Consider the following 27,586-nt stretch of genomic DNA (forward strand, 5'->3'; position numbering starts at 1 on the left):
TGTCTTTGTGTGACTTTGCCTGCCTCTGTCTGAGCGTGTGCGTGTCCTTGCCTTTCCTCCGCGTGTCCTGTTTGATTTATCCTCAGTGGAGGGGCTTTGATGACTCCCTTCTGATCTATTTGGTTGAAAAATAAGAGAAATTGCGCCATTGCTCTCTATATTCGAGTAAAAGAGCGGGGAAAATGGGACACGGGGGGGGGGGGGGGGGGGGGACCGCGCACATGAACGCACACACACCGTTCAGGGCCGAGCGTGTGTGCTTTAATGCTGTTGTAGAAACTCATTTACTAATGTGTGTTTCATCCTTTATGCATCGGTGGAATGTGTGTATCCGCAATATGTAAATTCACACGATGTGACTCCAGACTCTTGAGTATAGAACTGGAGGCTGGATACAGAATGTGATCATTTAGTCTGAAGACCTCCTGCAACTCTCCAAGCATTCGTTAGCGTTCTGTCATCTGACTCCAGCAGTGGTGGTTTTACCTCACCTTGTGCCCTAGGTGAGACCAGGCTGCTCAGAAACCTCAGTGATGATCTCAAAGAAATGTTTCTTTAATGAGAGTGGTGGTCTGAATGTTGTTAGCACCATGCTGTTCTGTCTGAGCTACAGGAACACCATATAATGCATATGCCAGGATGCCAGTTATGAATAAACCAAAGGTTCACAGTTGAATCCCTCATATCTTTCTACATTATTTTACATCACTTACATTATTTTGTTGTACATAATTTTCATTTGATAACAACTGGACAACAACATTTGTGAACAACTAGGGCATTTTTATTATAGTGTCATTTTTATTTTTATTTTACAGAGCACTTTATATGACACGGAAACAAAATATTGTGGCCTCAAGTTTTTTAATTCATGCCCCAGCTATACTATATGGCAATGATTTATCTAAATTGATTGTCTGGCTATCACTAGACCAAGATTAATATTTTTACTGCACAAGAGGCATGATCAACGGGCATAGTTAAATAACTCTGTATGAAATGGTGTAGTCCTTTTGCTAATCAGACGACAAGAGGCGTGATCAGCGGGCATAGGTCAAATGACTCTGTATGAAATTGGATAGTCCCATTGGGTCATGGCAATTTTTTAATTTGGAAACTTTACTTCAGGGTATCCACAGGGTCTTGAAAAGTATTAAAAGGTGATAAATCAATTTTGGGAAAATTAAGACCCTTATAAAGTATTAAAAAGTCTTATCACGGCTTTATTAAGTCTAAAATTTTGAAAGTATTTTGTTCAAGCTTTGTCAAAAGAGTTAGACTCCAAAAAGTATTTATGAATATATTTATTTTCATCCCCATAAGTATTAAAAAACAACGGGGCGCTCAGTCTGAGATCGGCTCAGAGCGCACGCGCCAGGGATGGAAATTAGCGCCGCCACCAGCCAAATGCGGCTGATTTTGAGTTGTGGCGGGTAAACTCGCTTCACCTACCGAGCTGTTTCACCTCTTTGTAAACTTTGTTCAATGCATGCGAGTGCTGCCGTATGTGCGCATATGACCAGTCGTTTTCTCCGTCATCACTCGCGTGAAGACGCGCTGTGAGAAGATCTGACGCTGTGCATCATCCGAGAGCACGCAAATATTGAGTTCCCTTTTTAGTCTTGCGCTTAAAGGGACAAACTCACACAAGAAGTATGTCAACATGTCCATCTTGATGAGTATCCTAGCAGACATAGTCTGAATATGCCTTAAGTGAACTGTATAGTATACACAGTCGAGAAAGAGGAGCATATCCCTGCATCAGGTCTTAAAGGCGCAGTAGCCTTTACTGCTGCCTGAGTGATGTCCTTATATTTAGTTTGACATTAAACAATGCTCTTGATTGAATAGCTTTTGTAAGTTTAATAAGGATTAATCTTTCATTTAAACAGTTAAATATGCGGTTATTTCACATTTGATTACTTTATTCAATTTCTGTACCTTTCTGCAGGTCAGTAGGCATGTGCATTATTATTTAAAGTACACGAGTGAGGTCGAGTTAAACATTTTAGTTTGAATTTTATTTTTCGGTTTTCGGCTTTGGTTTCTTCTTTTTTGGTTTCGGCCAAGAATTTTGATTTCGGTGCATCCCATTCTGACAATGTTCTGATGTTGTCAACACGCTTCAAAGATGCCAGAACGAATAGTTTCATTGTTGGGACTAAAAACCATAAAACTGGAAGCCATAAAAGACTGCGAATCATCCAAATGCCACATCCAGGTAAAAAAAAGAGCGCACAGAGCTTTACTTATTTAAAGCTACACTGTGTGATATTTTCCCCCATCTAGCGGTGAAAAGGTATATGAGCATCCAGTGAATAATAGTTTCTGTTCCTCTCAATTCTGATTTCGTTTTAACCCCTACGGGGTCTTTACATTCGACACGGTGCCATCGAGTGTTAAAACGCGAAACGGCGAAGCTTGAATTTACGGGTATGTCCCTCTTTGCCTAATGTACTTTCAAGATGGAGGAGCAACATGGCGACCAGCATTCGAACCCCTCACCCGTATGTATTTTCAATGGCATATTATAAACTTACGAGAATACTTTATTACTTGAAAGAAGTAAATATACATTAATGAGCACATATATTTTTGAAAGAACTAAGTGTTTTAGCTAAGAATAAACTAAAAACGTTACACAGTGTAGCTTTAATGAAATGTATATCAGTTCATGTGTTGTGTGTGTATAAGCGAGAAAGAGAAAATGTCAGTATTTCATTGAGACTTGAGATTAAATAAACTGCTTAAGTATTGTAGAGCTTGTAGTATTAATTTTCACATGCAGTTACACATTGTCAGTTAAAGACAAAAAAGTGGCTGGTAAAAACATGTGGCTGGACTTTGAAAAAAGTTAATTTCCATCCCTGGCGAGCGCTGTCTACGGGTGACGTCATGTATTTTGTGAAATGCGCAGTTAGGTAATGTGTCGCCCTCCATACGTTGCGAAACAGATATGCAATATAAACGATACAAAATTGGCCTACGATAGAGATTTTAAGTCTACATTCGACTACAAATGTTTATTAAAGGTTTGTTGCCGATTAGAACTTGAAGTGCGATGAGGTCTTAAAATATTTTGATAAGGTCTTTAAAAAGACTTAAAAAGGTATTGAAATTAACTCCAGGATTCCTGCAGATACCCTGTACTTGTAATTTAAGAGTTTGTTTGTTTATTCACAAAAATGTGCTAGTATGCTGCTGAAAGTTGACATAGACAGGCTTAAATTCACAGACAGACAGTGTTCTGGTGAAATGGAAGAGAAATATTGATGACTCATCCTGCACCATAAAGCTTTTTGTCCAATTAGATTCCCTCTGTAATGAGAATGCACTTCTCCATAATATAGACCTTATGCGGTAGAGAAACAAGCGTGCTGCCATCTTTAGGTTTCTGGGATTGAACTGTTTTTGCGTTAGCTCTGTATATTTCTTTGGCATCACTTTCAAAAAGTAATTAGCTGGCAAAGTGGATTTATATTTTGTTAATAAAGGTTATCATGAGCATTGTAATTGTAAATGAAAAAATATTCCAAATTTCACAAAAAATATGTTGGTTATTGTTTAGCACTGTGAGGTCCAGTTGTAATGGAATCTATTCTAAGAGATGCTTGGCAGTTAGACTGTAAGGTTGAAACCATATTCAACACAATTTTTGACGTTTTTCAATCAGGCAAAAATATTATTTCGAAATTCTGGATGCTAATGCAGATGCTAACTTTTGTGTTTTCTTTTCTCCTCAGTGTACATATATGGTTTGTCCATTTCCTCCACTGTCTGGAGAAGAAATCAACTCATCTCAGGTAAGCAATCAAAAGCTCTTCTCCAGTGAGTTGTGGTCTCTCCATCTCTGCACAACTTTCATCATGTCCATTAAACTCCAACAAAGTTTCGAAACAGAAACGATCAAACAGACACTCACAAACAGTATTTCTAACCTCACAGATACTCTCCTGTCTAGTACAGAGTCTAATGAATTGTAAGGTAGCTGAGGGGCGTCTGAGGTCTGCTTTTCTTGCTCATCGATGACCCTTGTTGTGTCTTCAGGCTGTTGCCTGGATACTAGGGCCATAGAGGTGGCCTTGGCCGTGAGGGAAATGAAATGGCCAGTGCTAATGGCTATCATGAGACGAGCTTCAAAGTCTCCAGGGCCCAACCTGACTGAGTGTAAACAACTTTCTCATAAACATGAAAAACTAAACTCTTAGCTCTTTTGCAGAATCCAGACTGTGGTAATCTTGGCAATGAGCTGGAGTGGTTGTATTGGTTGACAGGGACTTGGTTTATTTATTAGCTTCTGAAGTGCTTCACTGAAGTATTAAAGGGGACCATATTATGCAGAATTCAAATTCACTTATACATGGTATACATTGACTTATATATGGTTTGAACATAAATGTGTGTTGGCAGAGTGTGTGCACAAACACCCTAATGTTAAAAATCCACCTACTGGTCTTTTTTAAATCCCATAAATCATAAGCAGCATCTCAGAACTTTTTCTTTTGTGACGTCACAAAATTCGTAGGTCCCGTCCACGACTGCTGACAGACCCTGTCCTATTAGCACAGATAGGGCTGGGTATTGTTCAGAATCTTTCGATTCAGAGCCAATTTTAATACATCAGTTTTGATACCGGTTCTTAACGATACCGTATTCGATACCATATGCAACTGACTAGCAGCACAAGCTAACATAATATGGTAGTCAAAGTTATTGGGATGCATTCGGTAGTATTTACAAGTAGAGAAATTACACTTATCTGTCAAGTATTTCCCCAAGCACGATTGTCCCCCCTCCTTTCGCCCTCGCTGGCCTGCACTCACACTTGCACTTGCCACACGCTTACGTCATTTATGATGCAACTTTTTGTTTTGAAGAAGAACAGAAGAAAAGTACTTTCACTAATAGACTGCCTAATAGATTTATCATTTATGCCGCACAGCGATTTTCACTTGACTGCACACACACACACACACACACACACACACGTCTGGTGCGCTATCTTTGTGGGGACTTGCCATAGACGTAATGGTTTTTATACCATACAAACCATATATTCTATCCCCCTACACTGCCCCTGCCCCTAAACCTACCCATCACAGGAAACATTCTACATATTTACATTTTCAATAGAACTCATTATGTATGATTTATAAGCTTTTGTACCCATGGGGACCTCAATTTAGGTCCCCACGGTGACACGAGTCCCCATGAGTCTGTGTGCATTCAGTTTGAAGTCCTCACCAGGCTAGAAAAACATGTACACACACACACACACACACACACACACACACACACACACACACATATATATATATATATATATATATATATATGTATATACAGGTCCTTCTCAAAAAATTAGCATATGTGATAAAAGTTCATTATTTTCCATAATGTAATGATAAAAATTAAACTTTTATATATTTTAGATTCATTGCACACCAACTGAAATATTTCAGGTCTTTTATTGTTTTAATACTGATGATTTTGGCATACAGCTCATGAAAACCCAAAATTCAAGCAAATAACCCGGTTTAATAATAAATTCATGTAAACGCGGTTTTCTTGCTTCATACTGGTTTGCATGTAAACGGGGAAAACTGATTATTACAATAAGCTGATATTTGTGAGTTATCAGCTTACTGGTGTGCATGTAAACGCACCCATTCTAACAAAAGTTATCATGAGCATTGAAATGCTTGAAGCAGATGTCATAACAAATGTCAGTAGACCAGAAAGTTTCATTCATAAATCTGTAAGATCTTACCTTTATGCTGTGGAAATAGATCTGGAAGACAGAACACAATGAGTGCAGCACTGAAAAGGGCGGGGCTACATACGGTCTATAAAAAAGTGAATCATGGCAGGCTTATATCTAAAGATGTTGGCTGTTTAAACGGCAACAGCAGCAACAAAGGATGAGCCCTTCAGTATGTCCTGCCCAAATCCCTTCTTTTAAGAAAGGTGCTGAGTGCTGAGAATCCAGTGATGGCAGTTGAAAAGTGATTAAGCGATTTACTTTATGAATTACTAATCTGTTTTTTTCTCACTTTCTCTCCTGTTACTCTATTTATCTATCCCACTCACTTTGTTTCAAACATACACGCACATCTGAGTCAAATGGCTGAGAAACTTAATCTCTTACCAAAGTTGCCCTCAGAGTGAAGAACCATCTTTATTTTAAAACAACATGTTTAAGCAGTGCGTAGGTTGTTGACCTGTTGTCTTGTAAAGTAGGCTGTTGGAGGAGGCCTGCAAATTGCTTTGGGCACACATCAGACACTGAATTTGACAGAAAACATGTTGTAAATAATTCTTCAATAACCATTTGATATATTTTGGCTGATATTGATGGAAATAATCAGTCTAGTAACCCCGAAATCACTTTATTTTTTGCATCGAGACACTGTCAGTTGGAAATCACAATGCACTTATCTGAACTACATGGCAACCTTTGCGCAGTGTGTAATTTCAGCACAGCTAATATAGCTTGACATCTTCCCTGGAAGATCAGCACAGATGTGGGCTTGTTTACATGGTTGCCTAAACCCTAATTACCATAATTGCATGTATGAGGCAGAGTTGCGGTTCAATTGTACAACAACTAGTATAAATGGATGGGAAAATATAGGCTATTTGTTTTAATTCCTTCTTTTAAGATGCTAGCGTTTCTTGACCGGATGGCTGCACACATCTTCGCCTCTAGTATTAGACCAAAGCCATTATTCAGCTATTAGTCTAAATGAGATAACCTCTGCTCTTTGTTTCTCCTCTATGCAAACCTGCTGAAAGATGGAGGGATCTTTTTGACAAGGCTGTGTATTATGTCCAATCAGATTGGTTTGAAGGAAGCTGTTCAAAATGGCTTTTTTCCCAAAAGGCAAACCATCTGTTCATTCAGATCTTTGCGTAATCACCATCTTTTTATCTTATTCTGAAGCAGAAGGGAGATAAGGAGAAAGAGAGAGAGAAAGTGTTTAACCAAGAAAGAAGAAATCACTCCATCCAGTGGCTCACAACCAGCCCCCCTTCTGCCTTATTAAAAATCAGACCATCTGTTAATATTGATTTTTTATTAAAACAATACATCCCCTACAGTTAATTGAGCGTTAATAATCTGAATAAAACAATGTGGTGGGTTTTTTTTGGTTTAATTCATAAAATCGCATTGGCACACCGCACTCTGTGTTCTCACATACGATAATCCTCATCGGATATCTGCGGCCGTTATATAAATTTCATAATCTCTTCCATAGTTTATGAAAGCCAGCGGGAGGTCGGCCGGATGCCCTGTGGGCTGTTCTGAAACACAGGTTCTGAAAATCCAAAAGGCAGGAGAAGAGAAAACAGACATCTGCAAATGAATTCAGTGCACATATTGCTTTAGAGTTGTGTCGAGAGTTGCCTTGGTTTGGTTTAAGTGGAAACTGCATTCTCCACATTCCCTTTATTTAGTTTAAAAAGCATTTGATAGTCATAGGGTAATGGGTTTGTTATTGTTGTGCCTATTGAGCATATCTGGATTTTTGTCAAGTGTCCGTCCACCAAGGTGGTGGCGAGGTAAAGAAACGGACGAGGAAGAAAAAGAAAAACAAGGGAAGTTGAAGGAAGTAGCTAGAATGACAGGAAGAACTCGGACCATGTGGCACACCCTGGCAAAGACATCCATCAAAAGATTTAATGCTGTGCTGGTTTTATTCCAGTCATTGTTTTCTTTTACATAATATATCAAAAGTTATGTTTGTCCCTGTAAGAGAAGTGACCTTCCCTCAAAACCACAGGGACGTGGAAACAACAGCCTTTTTTTATTTCATGGACAATCGTGTTTAGTTGGGAACGTGTTCAGGTGAAGATCTATATACAGTAGCTTGCTCTCTGACTCCATTTTCACCTCAGAGAGGTTTTTTGTTAATTGTCTCTTAACCCTTCGACGCCTTTGACACTTAACCCTTTGAATCACACCTGTGTGACATTCAGTGCGTCATGTGATCAACTGCTAAATTCACATCTGCTTTGACTGGTGCAGACTATCCCAGCGTCAAACACAAGTGGATGGTTTATTTTAATGGCGTCCTTGATCGCGTTAAAAATTGTGTTTTGTCAAAGAGGTGCAGTGTAATTTCGCATATGAAGCAGCCATCTGTATTGGATCTAAAAGCATCTGCATCACAAACAAAAAAAGTACATTTGAGAGATTTCATAATGCTTTGTCTGTAATTTATGGTTTTATATGGATAATGTTTTCAAAACACTTACTGGCTTGGAATAGCAAGTGGCCCTAACAGTGGCCGATTACCGACAGGCCTTAAAGGACTGGCCCTTAAAAACGGACGGACCATTTCAACATTTAAAGTGAACCTCAAGGAACATTTTAAAAAATTAAAAAATAAAACAAATAACTAAATAGTTACTTACACGTATTTGAAAATTGGAAAATATTAGATATTTCATGATATGGTTAACACGATTGTTAGTATGTTGCATAAAAAGAAAAAAAGAAAATAAAACCATCATACAGGAATCCTGATGAAATGACTGGATTTCGCAAAACTCACCAAGCTATTGAAATTTAAAAAGAAGCAGAGACAACTAATTAAAGCATTGCTTGTGCATGTTTTATGCGATTTTCTCAGCTTTTTGTTCAAAATGCTTTTTTTATTTTTTATTTTATTTTTTTACCCACACTGAAGTGTTGATAAAAAAAGAATGCATGGTGCTAGAATAAAATAGATTTTTGTTGTTGTTGTTTAAAAGAAAAGGCTCTGTTTTTTTCTTTTGATGTATTGAATGTTCAGATATTCAGAGAACAAAATATCTGGGGGCTATGAAAGTTTTGTGAACATTATCAAAAATGTTGGCACAAATACTTTATATCTCATTGTTGCAGCATAAATCTCATTTATCACTCGACGTACATTTTTGTACACCGATTTACAGAAGATTCACAAGTGCTTAAATGAAATGCTTTTTTACTAAATTTCTCTTTTTAAAAGTGCCGCTTGTTATATGTGGTCTGGATCTCTAATGTTTTTGTCTATCTTTACCTGTTGACAGGAATAGCTTGATTCCACAGTTTCAATCAATCGTTTTTCCACCATCCCTGCTGATAAAATATAGACAGAAAGCGAGAGCGAGAGTCATTGATTTTGTCACCTAACTCATTCTCAATGATTTGTCAGTAGGAGACACTAAGCTTTGTCAATAAAAGGCCACACACTGTTCCAGAAATGCCACCGTGGCGACATTCTAGATGATTACCATGAATCTGTCCCTGCAGAAATGCATTATGGATCAGCCACGTGAGGCTTAATCCTTCTCATGTCTCTCCGGTGTTTGGCAGTTAGTTTAACTACATTTCTCAGTAAGTGAGGTGGTCATGTTGCTGTTCTTGAAGCTATGTAACTTTTCAATTAAGCACTTTTTCTGAATCAGTATAAGGGCAATCTTATCAAACAACATATTTTCTCTGACAATATTTCTGAATATGGATTAATTCATTTCAATCAGATGTTTTCACCAAACCAGTCACTAGTTATTGGTGGGGCAAATGTAGGCACAATATGGACTTAAGATATGGGCCCTATATGGTTTTGTCTATGGGTTCCATGTTGGCCTTATCAGAATTAGCCCCACTATAAGCCTTACTTGAGTTTTGTCCATTGGTTCCATGTTGGCCCTATCTGAAATAGGCCAAGTAAGGGCCCTACATTGGTTTGTCCATAGGTTCCATGTTGGTCCTATCAGAATTAACCCCACTATTAGCCCTACATGGGTTTGTCTATGGGTTCTATGTTGGCCCTTTCAGAATTAACCCCACTATTAGCCCTACATGGGTTTGTCTATGGGTTCCATGTTGGCCCTATCTGAAATAGCCGCAGTGTGGGCCCTGCATGGATTTGTCTATGGTTTCCATGTTGGCCCTATCAGAATTAACCCCACTATGAGCCTTACATTGGTTTGTCCATGGGTTCCATGTTAGCCCTTTCAGAATTAACCCCACTATGAGCCTTACATTGGTTTGTCCATGGGTTCCATGTTAGCCCTATCAGAATTAGCCCCACTATGAGCCCTACATTGGTTTGTCCATGGGTTTCCATGTTAGCCCTATCAGAAATAGCCGCAGTGTGGGCCCTGCATGGATTTGTCTATGGTTTCCATGTTGGCCCTATCAGAATTAACCCCACTATGAGCCTTACATTGGTTTGTCCATGGGTTCCATGTTAGCCCTATCTGAATTAGCCCCATTATGAGCCCTACATTCGTTTGTCCATGGGTTTCCATGTTAGCCCTATCAGAATTAGCCCCACTATGAGCCCTACATTGGTTTGTCTATAGGCTCCATGCTGGGCCTATCTGAATTAACCCCACTATGAGCCCTACATTGGTTTGTCCATTGGTTCCATTTTGGCCCTATATAATTTAGCCCCACTATGTGCCCTACATGGGTTCCATGGACACTGAAGCTAAGCAGGGTTGATCCTGGTCAGTACCTGGATGGGAGACCTGAGGAAAACCAGGTTGCAGCTGGAAGTTGTGTTAGTGAAGTTAGCAGAGGGTGCTCACCGATGTCTGTGTGAAGCTGTGTGAGTCTGTGTGATGGGGACACTATACTGTCAAAAATCCCCATCCTTCAGATGAGACATTAAACTGTCTCCATATTTCGTCCATTTTCTCATAATAATCCCCATCCATTGAAATAGCTTGATCATTCTCTCTACTCTCCACCTATAGCTGGTGTGTGGTGAACGCACTGGCACCGTTGTACTGTGACTGCCATTGCATTATTCAGGTGAAATCAACAGTATATAATAAATGCTTCTTATAAATGCCTTAGTCCTTCCTTCCATCCATCAATCTATCCATCCATATCTGAATATGGTTCATATACTCTGTGTGTGTTTGTATTTTTTGTGTCTCGTATTGTGTGTGCGCAGGGCCAATTAAGTTTGTAATATTTATTTAACAAATTCTGTTCAGACTGATGTTCTTACAGCTTCGTATTGACTCGAAACCCAGGACGATAGCGAGAGAAAGAAAAAGTGAGATAACCGAGACCAAGGAAGTTAGAGAGGGCTGCATGAGCAGAATATGCACTCTGTTGTCAAGGTACTAAATATAAGCCTTTCAAGTGTCTGTGACTATGTGGGTGTTCGTGAGTGTATATATGCTCACAGGCAAAAATCTCCCACAAACCTCTTCTTTCACTCTCCTGCTGATAACATAATTGTTTAATAGATTTAAGTAGCGATAAAGGGTCTCGACTGCGGGCTAATGAAGTAGCAAGGAACTTCAGTTAAGTGCCTGTAATCTTCTATGCCTGTTGCTGGAAACGCTAACCTCATCAGAGGAGAGATTGCACAGATAGGTGTGGGCTACTGTAATGGGTCGCTGATAGGCTGAATTTAGCAACATGTGTGTGGGAGTTGGCAGATTTTTTTTAATGCAAGGTAACCGTGTCCATAAATCATAATCATAAACATGTTATGCTAAGTGCGAATTATTAAAGGGGTACTTCAGTGCTGGGAAGATGAATCTGTATTTAAACTGGGTCATTAATTGTAGTAGAAATGTGTAATTATTTTTGAATTTGGTGCCTTTCAGACTGAGAAAAGACAGTCTATTGTCTCATGGGGATGAAAGACAACAATTCCCAGAATGCACCTGCTTCACTGCCCTACGAGGCCACTTCCAAAGCCACCTCTACTGGATCACTGGATCACTTGACAACCGCATTCATTTTCATAAAATCAGTTCAGTTTGAGAACAAACACTACAATTAAAACCTGAACGTGTCTGTTCAATATATTGGCTGCGTCCGAAACCTGGAAAATGCTGCCTTCAGAGGACACATTTGAAGGCAGGAAGGCATCAATCCATATCCGAATCTAATGCTAGCTTCATTTCCTGTCTCCTGAGATACCTTCATCTGATCGATCTTTGAAGGCAGCATACATATATCCTTCGCTGACTTTGATATCCCACAATCCTGTGCTTTCCATTCAGTGACAGCTGAGCTGGGAAAATAAGATGGCGTCCGAAAGTTGCGTTTGCTGGTCAGTTTGTGTGTAAATGTATGTTTTGTACTAATATTTTCCACTTCTGATGTTCTTTCTAGCGAGATATTACTAATGTAGTAATTAAATATGTGTTTAGTTCTCACCAAAGTTCACTCTATTTTGCTTTAGAACATTAAACTGTGACGCTGCCTTGGAAGCGTGCCTTCATGTACAAAACACTGCCTTACAAGCCATTGCCTGATAAGGCATTGAGGAGACGAGTCAGCTGCCTAGGTTTTCGGACGCAGCCAATGAGTGAGTCGCCGAGCGAGTGTCACGGCACAAACGCAGCATGAGTCAGATTACATTCCTCGTGATGAATGAGCTGAATGAGCTCTCGTGAGGAGAGCTGAGCTAAACGCGTCCGCTCGTGGTAGACATTCACAGCATGTGTAAAGTCTGGCACGTTTTCAGTTCATGCCTTCTCAAGCTTAACTTTCATAGAAATTAATTTGAGAAGTTGAAACCCTCACTTTGCTCAGCATAGCTCCGTTTACATGAATGCTGCCGGCATCTGCGAGCCGAGCGCTGTGAGTGCGAACTCCCACCGCTAGGGTTGGGCATCGTTTTGATTTGAACGATTCTGATTCCGATTCTTAATTTCGATTCCGGTTCTTTTCGATTCTCGATTCCGATTCTTTGAGGGGTGGAGTCAAAACATATCACATCGATATTCAATGCTATTTTCAATACAAGGGGGAAAAACGCTGCATATACTGTCAATTAGATATATTTTATATAATTTTGAAAGTCTTTTGAAAGTCTAGGCAATCAAACATTTCTTCTGAAGAGATCACTTTATATGATAAAGCTTTTAAGCTTTTTCTCATATATAAACATTGATCAATTACTATTAAAATTATCTCACAAATATTTGTTAACTCAATGTATTTTTTACAACGGGGTAATTGTGTTGCAATAGTTTACACACAGCACACGTAAGCTTGATTTTGAATGGTAAATTGAATAAACAAAGATACATATTACAAAAAATAGCACAAATAAATACAATAGAATAAAAGATATAAATGAAATAGACTGCTTTATTTTTTCAGGTAGGTCTAACATTCAGGTAAGAAACTCAATAAAAAAACGCAAAGTGGCTAAATAAATTTAAAATAACATTGGATAATGTTTTTGCAAAAAATTAAATAGTTTCATATAAAACCATTAAAGTTAGACAAGTTGATCCGTCAAGAGCAGTGTGATCGTTTGTCTTTTTGTAGTTTGACTTTAAATAACAAATGACTGCTGTCCCTTTAAGAACTGCCGCACTCATTGATCCTGAACACTGCTCCTGTTACTCATTCTTCATTTCTTCCTTTAAGACTGTGTTTACATACTGTTCAAAATGTGCACTGAGAATTTGTTTGAGTGTATTTGACCAATAATAAGCTGGAAAAAGAAGCGAATATTTGCACTTGTAGGCTATGTCAGGGGCGGCTTTATTACGGTAGGCTATGTGTGTGTGTGCGCTTCAGATGTGAGCTTGAAATCTGAGGGGATTCGTAGAATTATGTGCAATCCCGCGCAAAATTCAGACCGATCACACACACTAACACTAACACGCTGTCATGAGGAAAAGTCCAGCAGAACGCGCGTTCGCCGTGTTCAGAGGGTTAACCGGGCTGAGTGAGAATATGCGGCTGCGTGTCAACTCGCTGTCGGTCAGAGAGGAGAGGAGAGGAGAGCAGCTGGGATCGATACTGTAGAAGCTGAGCAGGCTATCGTATCTTTTCAGATATTTCAGTATCGATATTTTTGACAACACTATTTGCACTGTGCCGACCCAGGCTTTTAAAAGTGAAATAAATCCACACTTCAGAGCCGCATACCGGGCTTCCATGACTAAAAGAATAAGCGGGCGCGCAAGCACCGGAAATCAGGTGGCCATGGAAACCAAAACTTGCGCGCTTGGAACCGAAGATCGGAACCGAAAATACATTTTCTAAACGATTCCAATGGAATCGTTATTTTTTAAACGGTTCCAAATTAGAACCGGTTCTCGATGCCCAACCCTACCCACCGCCCATGTGCGGGTTGAAAACATGCAGAAATAACTCCCTCTACTGGTTGTAGTCTTTAGCCTCTGGCCAAAAATTCCTCCGATGACGCAAAATGACGATATTTGCGTCATCTGAGGATTTTCTACTGATACAAAGCTGACTAATCGCTGAAGTAGCCCTTTAAGCTTGCTTGATTGGTGCTGAAAATGATTGCTTTGTAATGTAACAAGAACTATTTTGAAATAACTTGCCCTATGGCCAATAATGGTGCTTTTTTAATGTTTTCAATGAGTGTGACCATAAGTGTTTCATTTTGTCTCTAAAAGGTATTGTTGTTGTTTTTTTGTTTTGGATAATTGCAGAATATTATCGTTTAACATGCTATTAGTATTTCATAAAAATGTTGTTCTGTATCCTGCGGCATTTACCTACCCAGAGGTTCTTCTTTAATGCGTAGTGCTAAAAATACAGCTCCAGTAACATACAGCTGACACGTAAACACTCTTCCCATTAGTGAGCTGAGCTGTTTGAGGTGGACTTTGCTGGAGATTCATGTCTTTTTCCTCAGTTCTAAAGCTTTCGCTTTCTTTCGTCACATCATTTATTTTTCATCATAATGCCTTCGTTCTCCCTCTTAACCGCGAATATTGACAGATGGATGGATGAAGCGCTGAAAGAACTTAAGTGTGAGCAAATAGATGTGTGGAGGAAACAGCACGTGTGCACATGTGCAGCCTAGCGTGTTGTGTTTCTCTGTATTTCACACTCGCATCTTTGAGCGTAATTCCACAAAATAAGAGAAAAGAGAAAGATTCGAAATAATATTTTGAGCAAACCCATTTCAGGATGGGAATTCACAGAGAGAGATGTGAATGTTCATGCTTATAGTTTATCGTATGTAGGCAGGTAGGTATTAGGCTTATTTTTTTCCTGCTTTTTATACTTGTGCAGTGCACTTACAGAAGCACATATGGAATTGAGGGGGGAAAAGAGTGGAGAAAATATTCCGGGTGTGCTGCTAAAAAACCGAGACCTTTAAATTGCCATTTGAATTGCTCTCTTTCCATCCAGGAGAGAGTGATTCTGAAATCTAAGCGTTGAACTGACCCAAAGCATAACGGCACGGCGGAGAATGAGCTGTAATTATGGCTGGGCAATTTGCCGTGGTTAATGTGGGCCTCGGGCACAGAGGGTGAGGGAGAGAGGGATGATGGGTAACAGGATGTGATCATAGCTTTGTGTCATGCGGAGGTCAAAGAAGAGGCAATGGCTAAATCACAGAGAGAGAGAGAGAGAGAGAGAGAGAGAGAGAGAGAGAGAGAGAGAGAGAGAGAGAGAGAGAGAGAGAGAGAGAGAGAGAGAGAGAGAGAGAGAGAGAGAGAGAGAGAGAGAGAGAGAGAGAGAGAGAGAGAGAGAGAGAGAGAGAGAGAGAGAGAGCTTTCTATGCGTGCACCTGTTAACGTTATTGAGCTCTTGCGTAACACCTCTGTATCTGTCCTGATTTCTGTGCTGTTAATCTGTCAGGTCAAACATGTGAGAGTTCAGATCTAACGCAACAGGTTGCTGGAACAACAACAAAAGAGAGGATCAGGACCGTTTTACCACTACTTACATTCACCAAAATGTGAATTATGGGTATTAAATAAAAACCTTTTCACCTCTTAATCTTGTGAATCTCACAGATTGCACAGCTCCTGTTTTGAGCGGTAAAAACAAATCTTATTACAGTTAAAAGAGGACTTAGTCTAAGCGCTACGGTCTCTCTGCATTTCCAATGGAACATGCTAGATTTCCATGAACTGAGTGTAATCTGGTGTAAAACATCATTGTGCTCCAGGATTGTAGCAAACGATTAACACGGACATGCATGCTTTTATCACAGCAACACAAGTCACATTGTTTGCTTATTCTGAGACAGTAGGAAGGCTTTGGGCACTTTGTGGAATAAAGAGAGAGAATAGTTTTTAAATGGAAGGAAAATACAAAATCTGCAGTTTTCACTCATCTCGTTTTTGTGGGCTGTGTTTGGAATAGCATACAAGCTAGTATTTAATGGGATAGTTCATCCAAAATTACCCTTATGATTTTCTCCCCCTTTAAGCCATCCTAGGTGTATATGACTTTCTTCTTTCAGACGAACACAATCAGTGTTTATTAAAATATATCCTGGCTCTTCCAAGCTTTATAATGGCAGTGAATGGAAGCCCAAAATTTGAAGCTCATAAAAGGGCATCCATCCATTATAAAAGTGCTCCACATGGCTCCGGGGGGTTATAATAAAGGCCTTCTGAAGTGGATAAATAGGTTTGTGTCAGAAAAATATCTATAACTAAAATATCTAGCTTCTGTCTTCTGTATTCAACTTACTGAAAAAGTGTAGGCAAGCATTTTGAACTACGAAAGGCGTTACACTTTCTACTTAAGTTGAATACAGAAGGCAGTTCACAGGAAATTAGATATTTTATTTTAAAAATTTAAATAAACTTGTGGAGTACTTTTATAATGCATGGATGCACATTTTTGGGCTTCAAATTTTGGGCTGCCATTTACTGCCATTATAAAGCTTGGAAGAGCCAGGATATTTTTTAATATAATATAGCAGCTCATCAATAGATTTGAAAAAAAAAAAAAAAAAAAAGATTTGAATTTTTAATTTAAAGCTACACTGTGTAACTTTTTTAGTTTATTCTTAGCTAAAATCACTTAGTTCTTTCAAAAATATGTGCTCATTAATGTATATTTACTTCTTTCAAGTAATAATGCATTCTCGTAATTTTATAATATACCATTGAAAATACATAAGTGTTGAGGGTTCGGATGGCGGTCGCCATGTTGCTCCTCCATCTTGAAAGTACATTAGCCAAAGAGGGACATACCCGTAAATTCAAGCTTCGCTTTTCGCGTTTTTACACTCGATGGCACCGTGCCGAATGTGAAGAGGAGGATTGCTTGAGGCTGCTATATGATGATGGAGGATCACTCTTAAGCCCCTCTCACACTGCACGTCGGACCCGCAATATTCCCGGAACATTGCCGGGTCGCCTTCTGTGTGAAAGCAACCACGTCCCGGGATTGATTACCGAATTCGACCCGGGTCGGGGACCTAGTAACATTGCGGAATATGAGTCGCCAAGGAAGCGGAAAAGAGAATTAAGACGGCAACGCAACAGGCAAATCAACAAGACAAAAGTAAATATTGGAGTGTCCTTTCCAAGATGGAAAGAGCTCATGAGGAGCAACGATTTTAAAAAGAACGCCGACGTTGCCTGCTTTCTTCTCGACAGGTAATATTAATTCAGCCTATTTGTGTATATTGTAAGTTTTATTGTTGCTTGGCTAATTATATCATGGTCTGCTGTGCATAACACTAGAACGACGTCTAGGATAGTTTTCCTCGCGTCAGTGATGAAAAAGTATTGTTTACCTTATAACATAAATCCGTGTTCTATGACGGATAACATGAGATTAATATTTTAATTGCATTATAATTTGTTTGCCTTACGCTAGAAGTTACTTTACTAAGATTAGCTTGCATTCGTCTGGGAACCTGATATAGCTGATGTTAGCAATGAACTGGTTAAAAATAACGCAAACGTAAAACTATTATTCATTTTACATAGATTAATTTGATCATAGATCATTTGGTAAATTAAATAACTGCAAATTATAATAGTTTTCAAAAATTACCTCATCACTTGAGTTGAAGCAACACTCACCGAAGAGGTCGAACTGGAAGCCATGACTAAATCGGCCACCGTAGGAGTTGAAACGAAATCGAAATTGAGAGGAACAGAAACTATTATTCACTGGATGGTCATATACCTTTTCACCACTAGATGGGGGAAAATATCACACAGTGTAGCTTTAAGTTTTATGAAATGGCCTCATTGAATTGAAAGTCCAATAAAATACATTATTTTATTTTTTTAATGAATGCTTTTGTTCAGCAAGGATGTTAAATGTTTTAAAACTGACAGTAATGACATAAATGTTATAAAAGATTTCAAATAAATGCTGTTTTTTCCATTTATCATAGAATCCTGAAAAAAAACATTGTCACGATTTACACAAAAATATTAAGCAGCACAACTGTTTTCAAAATTGCTGGTAATAAGAAATGAATCTTGAGCAGCAAATCAGCATGAAAAGTCAGCTTTGCCATCACAGAAATAAATTACATTTTAAAATTGAAAACAAAATTGTAATAATATTTCACAATATTATTGTTTTTACTGTATTTTTGTCAAATAAATTAAGCCTCTGTGAGCAGAAGAGGTTTCTTCCAAAAATATTAAAAGTAAAGCACGTAAAAATGAGGCAGTATCCCAGACAGGTGTGCTGTGCATTTTGGTTAATATAATACACACATTTTATGCATACAGATAATCTGCTTACTGTCCGTGCAAATGTTTGTAAAGTGCACACTGCTAAAATAGAACAAAGAGCATTCATATATGAGTGAAAGGGGAGGAATCATAGAAACCTTTTCGTCTATCAGGCCACACTTCTCCATTTCTCTCTCCCTCTCTTTCCTTCCAGACTGTGATATAATTACACAATCTGTACTGGCAAAATGGGGCATTATTTTTCGGGTTATAGCTACCTGATCCTGTAGGGAAAAAATTGTGTGTGTGTGTGTGTGTGTACCTGCTATTTTCTACGTTATTCGGACCAAATGGTGTGTTTGTACCTAGTATTCCTAACTTTATGAGAACTAAATGGTGTGTGCGTGTGTGTGCCTGGCATTCCCTATGTTATTAGGACAAAATGTCCTCACAAGGAGTAACCAGTAAACCAGTAAATTTTGTCACCATGAGGAAAACAGCTTAAAATTCACATAAATGAAGTGTTTTGGTCATCTAAAAATGCAGAAAGTCCTCTGTGATGGTGATGGGTAGGTTTAGGGGAAGGGTTGGTGTTACGGGATAGATTATACAGTTTGTAAAGTTTAAAAATAATTACATCTATAGTCCCCATGTGTGTGTGTGCGTGCGTGCGTGCGTGCGTGCGTGCGTGCGTGTGTGTGTGTGTGTGTGTGTGTGTGTGTGTGTGTGTGTGTGTTTATAGCCAGACTATAGCCAACATTTTTGTAACTGAAATTAGACTCAGAGAACACTACACACAGACACACCACACAATCTTATATGAACACGTATGATATACCTGCACATATGCCCAATCGCAACGCGATAGTCAATAAATCAATTACTCACTTGATCATTTTTCAGACCGCGATCATTTCCATTTGCATGCTTGTTTGTTTTCCTCGTCTCTCTCGCTGACAGCGCGTGTCCGTTTGGGGAGGCGTTTATACTCGACGCTCGGACTGTGCGACGTTATGAGACGTCATGCTCTGCCAGATTCGCCTGAACTCGTGCTTCTTCGGTTGCGGAGCCGCACGCAAAGTTGCAAAATTTGACTTGCACACCACCAAGGGAAATGGGGTGACGGAAATGTCAGTTTTTCCCTGCGCACCCTTGCACTCGTGAGGATGCATCGAGTATAACAAGGCAAACCTACACTGAAGTTGGCAGTTTGATTAATGCAAGTTAATTCTTCATTTCAATCTTTGTGTGCTAAAAGGGCTCATAAGTTCCTGTAGATATAGCAATACACATTCTCCTTTTTTGCCGAAGAAATGATGGCAAAATCATGTCATCAATCTTCTCTCTTGCTGTATCAACATCTCACTGAGCTTTCCTCAGAGATGGTCAAGTCAAGTTCAGTTTGTACATGATTACACAATATATATATTTTTTTAATACTGTATCCTAAATTGTGGATAAGTAAGCTATATCATATGCTGAAGTAAATTTCTCTGGAGTGTTAACGATTAAAAGAAAAACAACAAAAAACGTACAGAACTGAAAACCGTGACCCTAAACCGTGATAGGTCAGAACGACAATATTATCGTTTATCGCAATAATTTGTTGGCCAATTTGTCCAGCAAAATCTGTTATTGTGACAGGCCTACCTGCACACACTCTGAGCTATTAAAAGTTTGCTTTTATTATGGCATTTTATATGTGAATTGAGCCATTCACTCTGCCTTTCAAATACCTTGAAATATGAGATTAAACATAGTGTCATTGAGATTCACAAGTGGGTCATGAATCTGAGGTAGTGTAACTAACTGTTCTTCCATTGTACTATTGGCTGATTTCTTTATCAGTTAAGCCTTTCCTCCATGTTTCAGAAGTCCAGTGTGTGCCACTGCTCTTAAATTCATCCTGTAAACTGGAGTGGGATGCTGGGAAATGTTTGTATCAATCAGTGTGTTAATGTGTCAGTATGTGTTGTTGTGTCGTGTTCAAGACCTTGTTTCTTTGCTTGTAGTACAGCTTGGCAGGTCTCCCTTGAGGTGTGATTGTGTTCTTGCATGCCTCAGTGACCCTACAGTTACACAAAAACACACACACAAGTGTCAGGCTGTGCCCCGTCGCCTGCCTCTGTGTCAGCTCTGCTCTATCTGCCCGTGCCTTTCTGACACGTACCCTCAACATTTACGACATATGTCATAATCACACATACATATTTAGTTTTGTGTTTTTTGCTTGCTTTGTGTGATTTTTGTTGTTGTTTGCTTTGCTTGGTTTTACTGTTTTTTGTTTTCTTGTGTTTGTTTTTTGTTTTCTATGTATGATTTTTGTTTTGTATGGCTTTGTTTTTTTATTTGCTTTGCTTGTTTTATGTGTTGTTTTGCTTTTGTTGTGTTTGTTTTGCTTTGTTTTAATGTTTTGGTTTTGTTGTGTTTGTTTTGCTTTGTTTTAATGTTTTGGTTTTGAATTTTGTTGTGTTTGTTTTGCTTTGTTTTACTGTTTTGTTTTTGTTTGATCTTGTTGTGTTTTTTTCTTGCTTTGTTTTAATGTTTTGGTTTTGTTTGGTTTTGTTGTGTTTGTTTTGATTTGTTTTAATGTTTTGGTTTTGCTGTGTTTGTTTTGCTTTGTTTTAATGTTTTGGTTTTGAATTTTGATGTGTTTGTTTTGCTTTGTTTTAATGTTTTGGTTTTGTTTGATCTTGTTGTGTTTTTTCTTGCTTTGTTTTAATGTTTTGGTTTTGTTTGGTTGTGTTGTGTTTTGATTTGTTTTAATGTTTTGGTTTTGTTTGGTTTTGCTGTGTTTGTTTTGCTTTGTTTTAATGTTTTGGTTTTGAATTTTGATGTGTTTGTTTTGCTTTGTTTTAATGTTTTGGTTTTGTTTGATCTTGTTGTGTTTTTTCTTGCTTTGTTTTAATGTTTTGGTTTTGTTTGGTTGTGTTGTGTTTTGATTTGTTTTAATGTTTTGGTTTTGTTTGGTTTTGCTGTGTTTGTTTTGCTTTGTTTTAATGTTTTGGTTTTGTTTGGTTTTGCTGTGTTTGTTTTGCTTTGTTTTAATGTTTTGGTTTTGAATTTTGATGTGTTTGTTTTGCTTTGTTTTAATGTTTTGGTTTTGTTTGATCTTGTTGTGTTTTTTCTTGCTTTGTTTTACTGTTTTGTTTTTGTTTGGTTTTGCTGTGTTTGTTTTGCTTTGTTTTAATGTTTTGGTTTTGTTTGGTTTTGCTGTGTTTGTTTTGCTTTGTTTTAATGTTTTGGTTTTGAATTTTGTTGTGTTTTTTTGCTTAGTTTTACTCTTTTGGGTTTGAATTTTGTTGTGTTTGTTTTGCTTTGTTTTACTGTTTTGGTTTTGTTTGATTGTGTTGTTTGTTTTTGGTTTGCTATGTATGATTTTTTGTTTTGTTATTTGTTTTGCTTTGCTTTGTTTTCTGTTTTAGTTTTTTTTTGTTGTGGGTTTTTTTTTTTTTGGTTTGCTCTATATGATTTTTCTTTTGTATGGCTTTTTGTTATTTGTTGCTTTGCTTTGTTTTACTGTTTTGGTTTGTTTTTGTGTTTGTTTGCTATGTATGATTTTTGTTTTGTATGGATTTGTTTTGTTGTTTGTTTTGGATAGTTTTTTTTATACTGTTACGTGCCTTTTTATTACTTCCCACATTGAGGTTTTGTCAGGTTTTTCTGTTCCTCAGGGGACATTTTCAGAAATCCAGAAAGAGCATTTCTTTCTCGCTTTTAAGAACGAAAATAAAACCTGCCCACACAGAATTAGGGATGTTTACAGTGTCTCGGTCCGTCACTTCCCTCTCTTTTCACTGGCACGTAGGACTTTAAAGTTATTCAGTGATTTGACTGAACTGAGGTGCTGTCTGTGGTTGTGCTGGACGGCTGCTCTGAGTGCAGCATTTGTTTTCCTGAGAAAATTTTTAGACTCATGACAGGATAAAAGGATCTGACCAGCTCTTCTGATGGTTCTTTGATGTCTGCCTTTGTTCTGCCCGCTGTGTGTGCGTTTGATGTGGAACTGATGTCTGTGTGTGAGCCTCTTACTGCACAGAAGAGGTAGAAAGCATCAGATTAGAAAAGTGTGTACAGTTTGTGTGTGAGTAGCGGGTGTTTGTGTAGGATAGTTTGAAATTGATCTGTGGTTTTCATTTTTCCGCCAATGGCATAGCCGTGATGTCGGAAAATTGAGGCAATTTTAAACTGGAATACTATGAAAAGGAATCTGATTGATTTGTTCAAGGCTTACACCTATATCATTTTTATTTTAGGACTTTTTGCCGTTTTTATTCATAGCGATTGTGTGAAGTAGACAGGAAATAATGGAAGATGAGGGAATGGAATCAGGAAACTGGATTTGAACCTGTCCTGCATTGCTCACATGAGTACCACAACTTAGTGTGAAAAAAACAAAACGTAATGACCATTTAAGCCTGTTACATTCAAAATATTTCATGGTTGGTTGTTACAGAGTGGAAGTTAATCATAATGAGATTGTTTATAACATAGGCTAACAAAATGTCTTTATGTTCATTATTTTAATCAGAAAATTAAAATGTGTGTGTGTGGTGTGCGTGTGTTTGACAAAACTAATTATTTATATGTCTGTATTTTCTTTTATATACAGTTTGGCAGATTTGAGATTAGTTTTTTGTTTTTTTAAGGCAATGAATGGATGGATTATAGTGATCTAAAAGGACAGTAAATACATTTATAATGTTACAAAATATTTAAAATAAATGCTGTTCTTGTGAACTTTTTATTCAGCAAAGAATCCAGAAAAATATCACAATTTCAATATGTAACACTAATAATAATAGTAATACTAATAAATGTTTCTTTTTATGTATATGTATTCATTTAGCAGACACTATTTTATTCAAAGCGACTTACAAATACAACAAGAAAATAACTATGTCAAGGCAAATGTATAACTTATAAACTTGTCTCTTACTTGCTCGCTCTCCACAATATTGGCAGATTCAATATGTACATAATATTTTTCGTTGGGCAATATGTACATAATTTTTTTCGTTGGGCAATCTGAGTGATTCTATTTTGCAATCACACCTCGTTCCGCCTGCTTAAAAATGTATAAACAATCTGAATATTTCAATTCTAAAGGAAATCACGAATACTCCACACACACATTTAATGGAATATTGTTTAGTCTGCAATTAGCAGCATGCTGCAGATGTCGTCAGTAGAGCTTAAATAAATCCTGCAGTGTTCCTTTAATACAGTCCATTGAAGGTCATCGTTACAACCGCTTGGTTGAGAGGGGATTGACCTCGCTGTTTCACATTCTTCCCCTCTACATGCTCTGATACGCTCTCTGTCCCTCTCTGGGACTCTGTAATAAAAGTAATAACACTTTCCCAGACACACAGACAGACTGCTGGGAGAAAGCGCTAACTCAGCGTGGCCTCTAAGATGTCTTTCTCCTGCTCCTAGACCTTTGAGCTGATGTGACGATTGCCCAGGGCGCCCACTGTTTCCTCTCTGTCTGTCTCGCTCTGTCCTTCTCCTTCTCAAGGCCGATTGAATAAAAAACTGAATAAAGATAGATGGGAGACAACCTAGTTTGCAACAGGGAGAAAACTAGAATAGAAACGGGTTTTGAGGAACCTCTTTAGCTTCTGAATGAATATAAATTGATTCTGTGCACTGACATTTTACAGACATATTAGTTTCATGTCTGTTTTGATCTTATTATCATGCCTGATCTGAAGACAGTAATGACCAATGTTTCTTAGATTTTACTAGTGGTGAAATAAATAAATGCACAGACTTCAAATGAGAGTAGACAAAAGGCTTGATAAAAGTCGACACTTTTAGGACAACTCGCTCGCTCAATTATTCCCCAGAGAGGAGGCGAAAACACCTCTACGGCAATCTCTTTCACAACGGAAGGAAAACAATCAAGCAGGCAAAAAGAAATTATATTTTGCATAAAGGACATGAAAATCTATTTTAGGACCATTACGATTGTGTTCCTTGTGGCATTATTTTCATGACAATTCTGGAATACTCCACGGAATATATGCTATATAAATATTGACTAATTAAAATGTAATGTGTGAGGTTCAGGACAATGAAATAAGTAATAAAGTCTGCTGGATATGATTTGTGTCCTCCAAGGCTGTGCCTGCTGTCAGTTTAGAATTAAGATCAAAGACCGTCCAGGAAGGCGATGATCTTAAATCTAATTCATTATGACACTGGAAAAACACTACAGGTGCAGGTTCCCTGATGCAAGATATTAGCTGACGGAGCTTTGATTGAACACAAACATACTTTTAGGGAAAAGGTTTAATTTACATGATATTTCATGGAAATGTATATGCATAATTATTTAGTATTTTGGTGATTTTGGCCCTCCAGAGCTGCTGGATCTCAATGTGAGAATTCCTTAGAGGGAAGGGGTTTGGCTCAACAGAAGTAATAATGTGTTCGATTTATATAGCGCTTTTCAAGGCACTCAAAGCGCTTTACATTGAAGGGGGGAATCTCCTCAACCACCACCAGTGTGCAGCACCATGGTCAGTATCTATCAAATGTTGGTCCAAGGAAGGAACAGTGGTGAACAGGCGCCAGGATCATGGGCGGCCAAGGCTCATTGATGCACATGGGGAGCGAAGGCTGGCCTGTGGTCCGATCAAGCAGACGTGCTTCTGTAGCTCAAATTGCTCAAATAGTTAATGCTGGTTCTGATAGAAAGGTGTCAGAATACACAGAGCATCGCAGTTTGTTGCGTATGGGGCGGCATAGCCACAGTCCAGTCAGGGTGCCTGTGCTGACCCCTGTCCACCACCGAAAGCACCAACAGTGGGCACGTGAACATCAGAACTGGATCACAGAGCAATGGAAGAAGGTGGCCTGGTCTGATGAATCACGTTTTAGCACGTGGATGGCCGGGTGCCTGTGTGTTGCTTACCTGGGGAACACATGGCCCCAGGATGCACTATGGGAAGAAGGCAAGCCGGCGGAGGCAGTGTGATGCTTTGGTCAATGTTCTGCTGGGAAACCTTCGGTCCTGCTATTCATGTGGATTTGGCTTTGACATTCCACCTACCTAAGCATTGTTGCAGGCCATGTGCGGAAATGGTATTCCCTGGTAGCTGTGGCTCTTTCAGCAGGATAATCTGCCCTGAAAAATGGTTCAGGAATGGCTTGAGGAGCACAAGTTTGAGGTGTCGACTTGGCCTCCAAATTCCCCAGTGTTTGCTCGGCATCTGTTGGATTTGCTGAACAAACAAGTCCGATCCACGGAGGCCCCACCTCGCAACTTACAGGACTTAAAGGATTTGGTGCTAACATCTTGGTGCCAGATACCACAGCACACCTTCAGGGGTCTAGTGGAGTCCATGCCTCGAAGGGCTGTTTGGCAGCAAAATGCCACTCCATATTAGGTGTGTATTTCAGTGTATCGGTGTATATTTAGCAAGCATGTTTTAAGCAAAGACATTCATGTTGTTACAAAAGATATAGTGAGTATATTTTTATTTGCACTAATGTTGCAAGTAGCTTCTCCAACACTGATGGGTTGTTTGTAATAACTAAACACAAAGACTCCAACAGAATTGTTGGTGTGAGTGTGTTTGTGTGTATCATATTCATACAGCATGTAATTTGGCAGCTGAGGGTGGCCGCGGGCAGGTGAGAGGGGAAGGAAATGAATGAATGCTCCGCGACGGGAGTTTCATCCATAAGCTCCCCAAAGCGCTGAACCAGACGTGATTTAGCACCTTTTACCTTCGCCTCTCTTCCCACCACAGGCCACTGCATTCATCCTACTGTCACCAACCTGCTTCATCGGCACTATCCAGTATATATGTGTGTGTGTTTCCATAGGGAAGGATATGAGCAAGCAAAGTGCAACAGTGTGTTAGGTGTAGTGGCAGCTTAATAACAGAAGGATGAATAGCTGATACGTGTGTGTAGCATATGGATGAAACGGATTTCCCAGAATAGCTCAGTGGCTAATAGGGTGTCTGCCTCATCAGCGTACACCTTATGACAGCCTGTTGATGGTTTAAGAATAAAAATGAATTAAAAGGATAGAAAATCTTATATAAAATCTAGTGTTTTTAGTGTTGAGTGTTGGAGACAGTTGGGGAAGCTACATTGAAAAAGCTACAAGCTAATGATAATGTGAAGTTGTGAAGCGTTTCTTACAAGTAGCTAACTGCTAAAATTACTAACTAAACAGCTAACTACTCAACTAAATAACTAACTGAAGCTATTAAACCAGTTTTACGCATGATAACAATGAGGCCGCATTTATATATAAAATTAGCATTATGCTACAATACTTGGAAACAGTAGCTTGTTTCTTTTGGTTTGTAAAACGGGTGTAGAGGACTATATATTTGGTTTTGTGAGAAAGAAATAATGAATGGATAGAAAATAGAGACAGATAGAAGATGGCTTTGGGTTGAGGGGAGCAGGTGTTTTTCTCATTGTGGTTATTTCAGTTCAACAATATAACTCTCTAAAGGTCCCAGCATGCAGCTGTTCAGAAGCATTAAACTTTACTGTGGTTTTCTGGGAACATGTGGGTTTTGTACAAACATGTTCACATCGAAGCACAGGCATTATGCTTTCACTTTTTACCCCAAGCAACTATAATCCTGTGAAAGTACCTTTGAGCATTCATTTTAAAATGAGTATGTAAGTGTTATAATATACTTAAGTGCAAACTGAATATTCTTTGTATATTTCATTTTATTTTATTTACGATTAAGTGAAAATGTGTTACAGCTTGAGTTTATTGAGTAGCAATAAAAATGTGTAACAAAATAAAAGCCCTCAAAACTTCAGTCACTTTATTCTGAGCTCAATTAAACATTGGAAATGGACTGCATTTATATAGCGCTTTTATCCAAAGTGCTTTACATTTTTGCCTCACATTCACCCATTCATACACCGACGGCGATGTCAGCCATGTAAGGCGCCATCCAGCTCGTTGGGAGCAGCTGGGGTTAGGTGTCTTGCTCATGGACACTTCGACACTTGGTCAGGTGGAACCGGGGATTGAACCACCAACCTTCTGGTTTGTAGACAACCTACATGAACCACTGAGCCACTGCCGCCCCAAACATTATAATTAGATCTGTTTACATCAATGACTTTTCATCAGTGTTTTTTTGTTTGTTTGTATAATTTATCAATTAAAAGCAATTAACTGAATTTCTGCAGTGCTGTTTGG

General features: G+C 38.6%; 1 protein-coding gene across 5 annotated transcripts in view; it reads left to right on the forward strand.

Annotated features, from left to right (window-relative positions):
* sulf2b (sulfatase 2b) overlaps window positions 1–27,586 on the forward strand; it is a 191,095-nt gene that overhangs the window by 63,610 nt on the left and 99,899 nt on the right. For all 5 annotated transcript variants that reach the window (XM_067446721.1, XM_067446722.1, XM_067446720.1 and 2 more), the window contains one exon: window positions 3,744–3,803. The gene's annotated coding sequence lies outside the window, so the exon portion shown is untranslated. The remainder of the gene's footprint in view (window positions 1–3,743; window positions 3,804–27,586) is intronic.

Source organism: Pseudorasbora parva, chromosome 6 (genome assembly GCF_024679245.1).
Source record: "Pseudorasbora parva isolate DD20220531a chromosome 6, ASM2467924v1, whole genome shotgun sequence".
In the NCBI taxonomy this organism is placed as follows: domain Eukaryota; kingdom Metazoa; phylum Chordata; class Actinopteri; order Cypriniformes; family Gobionidae; genus Pseudorasbora; species Pseudorasbora parva.